The sequence below is a fragment of the Myxocyprinus asiaticus genome, chromosome 48, assembly GCF_019703515.2.
Source record: "Myxocyprinus asiaticus isolate MX2 ecotype Aquarium Trade chromosome 48, UBuf_Myxa_2, whole genome shotgun sequence".
NCBI lineage: Eukaryota > Metazoa > Chordata > Actinopteri > Cypriniformes > Catostomidae > Myxocyprinus > Myxocyprinus asiaticus.
Window position 1 is genome coordinate 12,371,234 of NC_059391.1, and position 11,206 is coordinate 12,382,439.

Here is an 11,206-nt window from a genome sequence, read left to right on the forward strand (position 1 = left end):
TAAATTACAAACCCGAACCCAAAGTCCTACTGACCCGAACCCGGCGGCTTCGTGAACTGCTCTGAGACTGCAGACAACAGCATATTCGCGTGTGTACCCAGAACAACATGTCACCCCTCAAGCGGTTTTTGCAGAGATTTCCTACTCGGGCCGGGGGGCCCCCAACGTCCGGGGCCCCATGCAATTGCATGGTTTGCGTGGTTGGTTAAAACTGCCACTGATCATCTGGAAATAGAGCATGCACACAGAGCTCTCGGTCAGCTTCCCAGAGCGAGTGACGGACCCTGATCCATACTGGCAAGATTCTTGCAGTCGGCAGACAGAGACTTTTTTTATGTGCGGTGAGGAATAAAGGAAAGATGTGCTGAGAGGATTACAACATTATGGTTTGTCCGGACTTTGCCAGTGCTACACAAGCGAAACAGGAAAGATTCAAAGAGTGTAAGAAGTTACTTCACGCATAGGATGTGAGCTTCACATTGCTTTACCCGGCTAAGCTTAGAATTGATGCCAAGGATGGAAATAAAACTTTCATATGCTCACGAGAAGCTATGGCCTTCATTAAATCAATGGAGTGAGTGAGTGGCTTTGCCCACACTGAATCAGTGGTATGGACTACACATAGTGCATTTTGCTGATGTGGTCTGAGAGGGTTTGTTATTCAGTTGGTTGCCCACTGTCTCTCTCTCTCTCTCTGTCTACTTTTTTTATTATTATTTTTTTTTTTTCCTTTATTGGCTTATTGTTGAGTTTATTTGCTCATTTTATGAGTTCGATGTTGTTATTTACTGGGGCCTATTTCATTGAAAACTTTTATGTACAGTTCAATTGTATGGTGTATGTAAAAAGCAAAACAAACAAATTAAATTAAATAAAACACCAGACTGAAGTAATCTTGTAGCAATGGTGTTGCGGAGGGTCTCGTGAGCATGCATGGACCATCGGATTTCCAGGGGATAGACACCAATTGAGACTGTAATGCGTGAGGTTGAAGAATATTTTTTTTCTGTTCTGTGGGTTATTAAGGATTTTATAGTTACATCAGTGTTGAATTGTGGTCTATATAATTTAGCCTTGGGTACATAATTTCTATTTTCATGTCAATATGTCACACTGTTAAATAGGTAAAATGTTTCTCTCCATGTGGAATGATAATGAGCTGGGGCATCCTATATAAAGAAGGAAGGTTATATCTTTTCTTAACTGTAAAAATGTTATATAGTGTTCCTTCAAGAAATGCACCTTTCTTCACAGGAAGCTGAAAAACTTGGTAGGACATGGGGTGGGCATGTGTTTTGCAGTGCTGGTTCGAGTAGGAGAGTCATCACATTGATAAGTAAGCATTTACAATTTAAAGGTGGAGCAAGTCATTTTAATACAATACACTTTTTGTCAAATTCCGCAAATATCTCTTCACAGTCTGCTAGCTGTCCGTTCTGTGTGTTTGCTGAAAAGAATCCGGTGTTTGTATACAGCCCTGGCTCTATGAATTGAAAAATAAACAAAGTGGATCGGACCGATCCACACAACACTATTGCGTTAGCATGAAATTAGGGGGCAGTGCTACTGAAAGAGCACTGAATGGAGGGGTGTGTTTGTTTGGCTGTTGAGTTCAAATATTAACAGTCTTTCTCAGAATTCATTCACTCCACCTTTAATTGTCTCAAACAGATTAAAGATAGTTTAGGAAGAGTCATTATTTTGGCTGAAATACAGGGGCAAAATCTTATTTTGGCTAATATTTATGCACCCAATGCTGATGATCAGAACTTCTTTATAGATCTTGAGGGAAAGTTACAAGCAACTGGGATCCTCCATGACATGGTTTTGGGTGGAGACTTCAATCTTTCAGTGGATCTGGTCCTTGATCATAAAAAGTATGTAGACCCTTTAGAGCAATGTTGACACTACAGAGGATGTGTTAAAATCTTGGACATTGGGAGACTTCTGAATCCATCTGGGAAGGACTGCATCTTTTTTTCATCAGTTCATAAGATTGACTCTAGAATATATTTTTTTTATATATCTAAGTCACTTATTCCATTTACCACAGATTGCTCAACTGGGAACATTTTAGTTTCAGATCATGCTTTGGTGTGTTTAGAGATGTTGCTGCATATAGAGAAAATAGAATCATATAGATGGCGCTTTAATACATCCCTTCTGCAGGACCCAGCATTTCAGCAAATGTTAAAGACAGAAGTTAACATTTATGTGGAGGCGTGGCATGGGAGTCACTTAAGGCAGTTCTTAGGGGGCGGATTATACAAAATGCCACATTCATTAAAAATATCAAAGCACAGGAATTCATGGAATTGGAAAAGAGTTTTAAAAGTGCTGAAACAGAGCTGAAGCACCGAATGTCATCCAATGCTCTTAGAGAGTTGACTCAGCTAAAATATAGGTAAGGTTTTATCACAGAAGGTAGAGTTTTGCTTATTTAGGGCAAGACAGATATACTTTGAGTCAGAAACTTCTTGCCAGATACATAAAACAGAGTTTTTTTCCAACATTCCTTCAGTGAAGTCTTCTGGAGGCAATATATTTCTACCACAGATATTAATAAGGCCTTTAAAGAGTTCTATTTCAATATTTATAGTCCCATGTCTTCTTCTACCGATAAAGATATTAGCAACATCGTAGAGCCATTAGAACTTCCTAAATTGACAAATGATCAAATAGACTTTGTTGACTCAGATATTACTTTGGAGGAGCTAGATGAGGTAATTAAAGCCTTGCCAACAGGCAAGGCACCGGGGCCAGATGGTTTTGACGCAGAATTTTTTGGATCTTATGTCACAGAACTGGCTCCTCTTATGTTGGTAGGGGAACCCGGCAAGGCTGTCCTCACCACCCTTTGCAGTTCTGTCTTGCCTTGGAATCATTAGCAGCCGCAATAAGAAAAAAGGATGATTTTCCTGGTATTGTAGCAGGTGGTGTGATGCACAAACTACTTTACTGTATGCAGATGATATATTATTATTTGTCTCCGACCCTACAAGATCAATGCCTAGCCTCCACAGAATTATTAATTCTTTCTCCAAATTTTCAGGATACAGGGTGAATTGGTCTACATCGGAAGCTCTTGCTCTGACAGCATATTGCTTTACCACAGCTTTCCAACCTGGCGCCTTCCAATGGCCCAAGCAAGGCATTAGATATTAGGTATTTTATTTCCAGCAAAGCTGAGAGATTTAGTTAATTTTGACTGATTAATGAAAAAGTTCCCGTGTGCTGTTGACAGTGGCTTCACTACATTTGTCTATGGCTGGGAAGGTCAAAGTTATAAAAATGTATTGTATCCCCAAATTCAATTATTTAATGTGGTCTCTCCCACTAGAAATTCCTCTTTCTTATTTTAAACAATTTGGTAGAATATCTAAGTTTTTTACTTGGTATAGTAAACGACCTTGGTTACATATCCGTAAGTTACGTAGACCAATTGACAAAAGAGGTTTATGCCACCCCAATATTTATTTATTTATTACTATGCTTTTTATCTTAGACACTTGGTCCATTGGTCTCTTCCACCAGAGAGAGCCCCTCCCTGATACAACACTGAACAAGCGGTCCTTGCCCCAATTTTACAATTGCCTTTTAAAGTAAAAATGCATCCCATTATTTCACACTTACATTCAGTATGGACAAAGGTTTCCTGTATGTTCAATTTCGATACTTACCTAAATGTTACCTCAAACACATGGCTGAACCCCAAATTATGTATTAACAAGTCCCCCTTTTGCTAGAGAGAATGGATGGAGAGGGGTGTTGTTACACTTTGTGACCTTTATGAAAACGGAGCTTTGAGATCATTTTAAAATATAATACAGCAATTTGGGATTTCTAGGTCTCAATTTTTCTGGTATTTACAGTTGCGCCATTTACTTTGTACTATTTTTGGTGGTAGTACATAACCCCCTAAAGCTGCAGACACTCTTTGTATGGTGCTCATAGCCTTTGGAAAGGGGCATGAAGCGTCAGTGTATTATTCCTTATTGATTCAGAGTTTTGGTGATGGGGCCTTAACAGCTCTTAAGAGGTTATGGGAAATAGATTTGAACTTGGTATTGGAGGATGGGAAGTGGGAAAGAATTGAAAAATTTAAAGCTATGTCTAGGGATGCAAGGGTACACCTTATTCAGTTTAAAATTTTGCATAGTTTCTAATGGACTCCCTCTAGATTGTTTAGGCTTGTTTTAAAAGGCACACTTACCTACTGGCAATGTCAGCTGGAGGATGAAGACATAGCCCATGCTTTTTGGTTCTGCACTAAGATTCAAGAATTCTGGTTAAGAGTCCAGAATTTTATCTGTGAGGTTTTAGATACTCAAATTTAATTTAGCCTCAGACTATGTACTGTATATTGGGTGATGGGGTGGTTATTAAAGTAGGTGACAAATATACAAAAAACTGGGTCCAAACTAGTGTAATGATTGGCAGACAAATATTTCTTAGAGGATGGAAGTCAATTGGTGCTCCCTCATTTCAAGAATGGTTCATCAAATTGGGCAGGGCATTCAAAAAGATGTCATAGAAACAGTTTGGCTGATTAGATGCATATGGTAAGAAATGGGACAAATACATTACTTTTCTGGAAGGATCTCAGTGAGGGCCATGTGGAGAGAAACTTTTTTCTCTCTCTCTCTCTTCGTGTTTATGTGTATACTCAGGCTTGGACCAAGGGAATGTTGGAGGTTGGGGTGGGGTTGGGGACTGGGAGGGGGATAGGGAATTAATGAGGGTTAAGGGGGATAATGGTTGACTGTGCATGTACAGAATATTTTGCTTTGTTCTTTGTTATGCTTGAGAATCAACCAATAAAAATATTAATCAGAAAAAAAAGGCACAGCAGCAAAAATTTACCGCTTAATTCTAGGGGTCTGAGAGAGGGTGGAAAAAGGGCATGAAAAGACAAATTATGACCTCTGGTAAAAAAATGAAATGAAAAACAAAATATTGAATGACCCTTTCAATAAAGATCTCTTAGCCAAAGCAGCTAAAAATGCATCTCAGATTTTATGAATTCCAAGCAGGCATGCAAAAATCCCTGGAAATATTCATCTGAGAACATGAGAGATGCAAAAGGAATGGCTATGGATGTGTGCTGGTCTAAAAGAAAAGCCAACATACCAGCAGCAATTCCTGGATGACATAAATCAACTACCCCCTCCCCGCCTTTTCCACTCAGCCTGTGAAATTCACAACAACGTGACTTCCCTCCCACAGTTTTTACGAAACAGCTCGTGGCCTGTGCTGCCTTTGCATTCCTCCACCCAGAGGCAGAGAAAGAGAAAGGGAAGGAGGAAGAGAAAGTACGTTGTACATATATGTGCAGATCTTATGTCACAACGTGCCCATGTGTTGTAGCCTCACCAAGAAACGTCCTCTGTTACAATTACTACCCACTGCAGCCTGTTTTATGGCCTTTCTTCTAACCTTACGCTCAGTGTATATGGCATATGAGGACCTGCATGTAAGGACAGGCATACAGTATGAACAACGTGATATTCTCTAGGCAATGAGAAGATGTCTGGGTGGTGCTGTAGATTTAAAGGCAAACATAATCTACATTACAGGCCAAGAACGTGAGGGAAGTGAATTCACCTGAGACTTCAAGTCCATACGCCAATGCCACAATTTACAGCAACCAGTCTTTCTGGTTTCCTTTCAAATGCATGCATATCTGTGTTATGTATACACAGCTGTCAGTTAAGGACATGATTAGGCATTGAGATCTGACACATGGCGACTGTTACAGGTTGATACAGGCTAATAATTCATTTCTATAGGCAACAGGATGAGCCTGCAGGAAACGTTCTTATAAACAGTGGGTCAGGCCCAACTTCATAATCCCACATGAAGGAATGCACCTGGCATAAATAGCTGTGGTGCATTTTGGTTGAACATTTTGCTTTGAAGTTTATCTAAATTGCTTTAAGGTATTTAAATTCTTGATCTGAGAGCAAATAGGGAGGCGGGCACACTAACGAGGAGGCTAAAGACTACAGCCTCTAGCGTCAGTCGCAATTGCGCCTCTTGAGGCCAGGGGAGTGAGGTTTACACATACTGCACAGCTATCACGTACCAGCTGGCTCCCGTTACAGTCGCAATAAACACTGACTATTATTGACATTTATAGATTTCTGTTTCAATACGTTGCTGGCTCTTATGACCTAACAAATGCTTGACGGTGGTTGTAAGATAAAAACTCTGCTGTCAATGTTTTATCTTACAACTTTCATTAGGCATTCATAAGGACATAGCAAGACTGAAACATTGATTTCTTAAAACATGTTTTTTTAAGCTACAGTAGTGTTTGAGATTCTTTTTGTATCTTTGTACTATTACATGTGTCCAACACAACCACCAGCAACAGTTCAGGTGTGTGAGGAGTGTTTATATGTTGGCCTAAATTGTATCATAATAAAACTTAATTTTTAAGTAATAAGTCATCAGTCAGCCTGATGGTAATTACAATACTTGAACATGAGCCATTCATGATAAATGGCATTGGCTAAAAATTAAAACAAAAATATTATTTTTAATGTGGATCACAGGCTACTTTGCAAGCTGCTTAGAGACTGTTTTTGCCCACAGTAGACAATACAGATCACATGGTTAACAACTGTAACCCTGGCATCAAAAATAAGTGTACCACACAGATTAGAGCCCCTTACAGCAGAGATGTTCACGAGTCTTACATCTGAAGTCCGAGTCAAGTCTGAAGTCTTTAAGCTGGAATCCGAGTCAAGTCCAAGTCAAGTCTCAAGTCTTTCGTCCCGAATCCGAGTCGAGTCTCATGTCACTAAATGTTACATTTTTTTAGGTTATATATATATATATATATATATATATATATATATATACATACACACACACACACATGAATTACTAAAAAATTATAAATGTATGATCTTTGAAAAATCTGGGATACTAATAGGATTCTACCTGTAAAACATTATTTGATTTTATTTATTTCATTTTATTTTATGATTTCACAGATGTAATGAACTTATCCTGTATAATTTTTGTAATAAAGGTGCCGCAGTTTTTTCACGGTCTGTTCAACAAGGCTCAGAACACGCACACAAGCAATGCAATATGACATATGCAATGCAATGTAATGCGATGCGATATCATTAGGTAAAATTTTTACCTCTGGTTGGCGATCATGATGAGCCAGGTAGCTACAATGCCCACTGTTTATGACAGTACAATATTAGCTAGCTTTTGTGTTAAAGTGACTAACCTTTGAGAATGTGATCTTACAGAAGTTTCTGCTTCTGAGGGCACAACCAAATGTGAGCACATATGGCACGGTGGGTGACATCATGTTTCATGGGGCTCATCACATTTCATGGTTTACTCAGAAATACATCTTCGAATTCTATGACAAATGTCCAATCGATCATGACACATGGGGAAATGTGACGCAGATGTAATAAAACCATACAAATAAAACACAAATTCTTCCTTTAAGATATTAATAGTTAAGGTTAAAGACTTAAGTCGTTTTTTAAATGTATGAGTCCTTTGTGTCGAGTCTGAAGTTATTTTAGGTCAAACCTGGAGTCAAGTCTGAAGTCTATAAAAATGCGACTCGAGTGCAACTCAAGTACGAGTCTCTAACTCGAGTCCCCATCTCTGACTTATAGCACCGACCAGCTGACCCTGGTTGTTTTCTCTCTCTTTGTTTTGAGAAAACAGGAGATGTAGGCTCTGGCGATAGGTTTTTTTTATTTTTTTTTGAAAGACTACTTCAATTCCTTGGCTTTTTTTGCTGACTGCATACACGTGAGTATGCACATAAATAGTGGTTAATGTTTTCAGTCTTACTAAATCTGCATGCTGGACCCAAAACATTTTCAAAAGGCTAGAGAATCATTATCTGGATTGCATAACCACCTGGAGTGGATTGGCATCCACATAAAAAGAAATACCTGATAGTAGATTTAGGCAATTACAGCACAGTGATTCTGTTTCGTGGCTCATTTAACTTCTCGAACTACAAAATAATGAAAGTATTCAAAAACTATTTACAGTTTATAATATTGTGAAACTCATAAGGTCTTGCAAAGCATTGGTTAAATAGAAGTTATCTAACCATCTCCAAACATACAAGAAGATTGTACTTATTTGGGAATAAGTACAATCTTTTTTCCCAGAGATATATATGGCGTTTATTCATATCAACATGACAAGTTACAACCTATAGCAAGAGAGATAAATAGGGAAAAGAGAGAAAGAGAAAATTATCCTAATATTATTTCAACCACTAACTCAACATCAAAAGAAAGCCTTCTATCTGTTGCGGTGAACATCCTGTGGAGAACATTGGCCTTAAAACAAGGGACTTTCTGTTCATGTTTAATTCATATCATTTTGTTTTTCTCTCTAAAAATATATCCAGTAATATTATGGAGTATTCAGGGACAGAGCATGTTATTATTCTTCATATAACCTTGATAATGTCCTTGGGGTGTTGAGGAAATTGTACTTGCATGCTTTGCTGGATTGCACACACTTGAAAAAGGTCAAACAGGCACAATAAAGGAAGAAATAATTATATAACTCTATAAGGCAAGAAAGTTTTTGGCAGTGATTTTGAATTCCACCATTCTGGGGTATTTGACAATTGACATGACAGCTTGTGTGAAATACCCCGGAAGAGCGCCAAATAAGAATCTAGCGGCACCCACGTGCGCGCGCGAAAATTACGGCGCGCAAAAGCGGTCACGTGGAGAGCACAGACACTGGCCAACCTACTTCTATACTCCTCGAGCGCTTACATAATATGTTCCTAATCACAACGCTGGCAGACAGCCAACATGGCCTGAAATAACTCCGCGCTGGCTTGAGGTCATTACTTTCTGTCAAGACAGACGAGATAGCAACAGCTCTTCTCTGGGTGTCCTCCAAAAAAGGTGATATTAGTCTACTAATTCATATTCAAACCTCTGCCCTGAGGCTACAAACAACTGATAGTTCCGGTCTTGAGTGCTGATTGGTCAATACAGTCGTGCTTAAAGCAGTAAATCTTAGTGCTTTTATAAAACGTTGGTCAAAGCAATTTGATAAAATATACCAATGTTACATTTGATTTATTCATTCTAATAGTCAGAATGGTAACACTCATAAGGTTGTAGTCATTAATTTTAGTAAACTACAGCACATTAGTTAATTTGAACTAACATGCAATACTTTTAGCACATATGGTAATGCCTTACATAAGGTTGTATTTGTTAACATTAGTAAACAGATTAAGTATCATGAACTACCAATTAACAATATATTTTACATTTTGTTTATAAAAATACAATTGTTCATTGTTCGTTCAGTTTGCTATGCATTGACTAGGCTACTGTTACAACTTTTACATGTAAAACTATTAGTATATGTTGAAATTAACATTTAACAAAGATTAATAAGAGGTGTAAAAGCATTGTTCATTGTTAGTTCATGTTAACTAATATAGTAAATTAATACTAACTTATACATCCTTATTATAAAGTGTTAACGTTCACACTTAAACATTTTGGTTAATTTCAACATACATGGCCAACTAATAGCCTTAAGTTTTTAAAAGTTAAAATTAAAACAGTAGTAAGCATGCACTAACATGAACAATGAACAATAGTATCTATAATTAACAGAGTAATAAAGGCTATAAAAATAAATTGTTCATTATCTGATATATGGCCTTATTTGAATATATACACTTGCGGCCAAAAGTTTGGAATAATGTACAGATTTTGCAGTTTTGGAAGGAAATTGGTACTTTAATTCACCAAAGTGACATTCAGCTGATCACAAAGTATAGTCAGGACATTACTGATGTAAAAAACAGCACCATCAATATTTGAAAAAAGTCATTTTTGATCAAATCTAGACATGCCCCATTTCCAGCAGCCATCACTCTAACACCTTATCCTTGAGTAATCATGCTAAATTGCTAATTTGTCACTAGAAAATCACATGCCATTATATCAAACACAGCTGAAAGCTGTTTGGTTCGTTAAATGAAGCTTAACATTGTCTTTGTGTTTGTTTTTGAGTTGCCACAGTATGCAATAGACTGGCATGTCTTAAGGTCAATATTAGGTCAAAAATGGCAAAAAAGAAACAGCTTTCTCTAGAAACTCAATCAATGTTTGGAGGAATGAAGGCTATACAATGCTTGAAATTGCCAAAAAACAGAAGATTTCATATGAAGGTGTACATTACAGTCTTCAAAGACAAAGGACAACTGGCTCTAACAAGGACAGAAAGAGATGTGGAAGACCAGATGTACAACTAAACAAGAGGATAAGTACATCAGAGTCTCTAGTTTGAGAAATAGATGCCTCACATGTCCTCAGCTGACAGCTTCATTGAATTCTACCCGCTCAACACCAGTTTCATGTACAACAGTAAAGAGAAGACTCAGGGGTGCAGGCCTTATGGGAAGAATTGCAAAGAAAAAGCCACTTTTGAAACAAAATCAAAAAGGTTAGAGTGGGCAAAGAAACGCAGACATTGGGCAACAGATAATTGGAAAAGAGTGTTATGGATCTTAACCCCATTGAGCTTCTGTGGGATCAGCTAGACTGTAAGGTGCATGAGAAGTGCCCGACAAGACAGCCACATCTACGGCAAGTGCTACAGGAAGTGTGGGGTGAAATGTCACCTGAGTATCTGGACAAACTGACAGCTAGAATGTCAAGGATCTGCAAAGCTGTCACTGCTGCACATGGAGGATTTTTTGATAAACTCTTTGTAGTTTAAGAAGTTCTGCATTCTTTTTTTTTGTAATAGTAATTTTCCACGTTATTAATATCCTGACTATACATTGATCAGTCGAATGACACTTTGGTGAATAAAAGTACCAATTTCTTTCCATTAGAGCAAAATCTGTACATTATTCCAAATGTATAAAATTACAGTTCATATATTTAAGCGTAAGTGTACATTTTAAAATTCCACTAGTATTTGGGAAGATATGTTTCATTAATGAAAACTGACATTTTTGTACTATTTTTAAATGTTCATGTGTATCATATATAATTTATATCCTTTTTTCTTTACATATGGCCATAAATCTGATCTCTGTATAGGAATTAGTTCATGATACCCATTGCATTAACTAATGCTAACAAATAGAACCTTCTTGTAAAGTGTTACTATTGGAAAATACACAATTCTTCAGCTAAGTAATATAGGTTCATAA